Source organism: Triticum urartu, chromosome 2A, assembly GCF_056163025.1.
Source record: "Triticum urartu cultivar PI428250 chromosome 2A, HENAU_Tu73, whole genome shotgun sequence".
In the NCBI taxonomy this organism is placed as follows: Eukaryota; Viridiplantae; Streptophyta; class Magnoliopsida; order Poales; family Poaceae; genus Triticum; species Triticum urartu.
Genome location: NC_141874.1, coordinates 48,371,840 through 48,372,860, shown reverse-complemented (window position 1 = coordinate 48,372,860; position 1,021 = coordinate 48,371,840). Strand labels below are relative to the sequence as shown.

The 1,021-nt window shown below is 61.0% G+C and overlaps 1 pseudogene; it reads left to right on the top strand.

The window, feature by feature from the left end:
* The first annotated feature begins 400 nt into the window (after positions 1 to 400).
* LOC147983580 (secreted RxLR effector protein 161 pseudogene) lies at positions 401 to 790 on the top strand (annotated as a pseudogene).
* Positions 791 to 1,021: the final 231 nt, after the last annotated feature.

Genomic DNA, 1,021 nt, shown 5'->3' with positions numbered 1-1,021 from the left:
ACGTCTCCCAGCCTCCAGGGTTCGTTGCCAAGAACCACGAGCAGGGCGTGTACAGGCTACACAAGGCCCTGTATGGTCTCCGGCAAGCCCCAAGGGCGTGGAACACCAAGCTTGATGCAAGCCTCGCATCCCTTGGGTTCTCACGCAGCGCTTCTGAGCACGGCGTGTACTCGCGTGGCACTGCGAACATGCTGCTCATCGTCGGCATCTACGTCGACGACCTGGTCATTGTCGGGGCAGAGCCCGAAGAGGTTCGACGCTTCAAGGGAGAGATGCATCGTCTCTTCAGCATGAGCGACCTCGGGCTGCTCCGGTACTACCTCGGGCTGGAGGTAAACCAGGAGGGTGGGCGCATCATGATCACGCGGCCTACGCCACCAAGATGCTCGAGCGAGCAGGCATGAAGGACTGCTATGCTGTGCATGCTCCAATGGAGGCACGACTGAAGCTCAGCAAGGATAGCTCCGAGAAGGCGGTGGATGCTACACTCTACCGCAACATCATCGGGAGCCTCAGGTACCTCGTGCACACCCGACCGGACATCACGTTCGTTGTCGGGTACCTGAGTAGGTTCATGGAAGCCCCGGCAAGCGATCATCTCGGTGCCGTGAAGCACCTACTCCGGTACATCGCGGGTACACTCACGCATGGATGCGTATATCGTCGTGGCGACGATGAGAGCTTGGTCGGATACAGCGACTCCGACCATGCTGGTGACGTGGACTCCCGGAAGAGCATCTCGGGCATACTGTTCCTTCTCGGGATAGTCCAGTCAGCTGGCAATCAGTGAGGCAGAAGGTTGTCGCCACATCTTCGTGCGAGGCGGAGTACATAGCGGCCGGCCTGGGAGGCGGTGAAGGGTCTAGGAGGCAGCTCCGTGTTCGTCGGCAAGAATAGCAACCCGGCGGTGGTGCGAGCCGCCGGGGCCGGCGCCGTCCTTGGGGTGCGGCCGAACTGTGTGTACTGGATCAACTGGCAGCGTGTCCCAATGGTGTGCGACGTGGCCACCGGAACCTCCGTG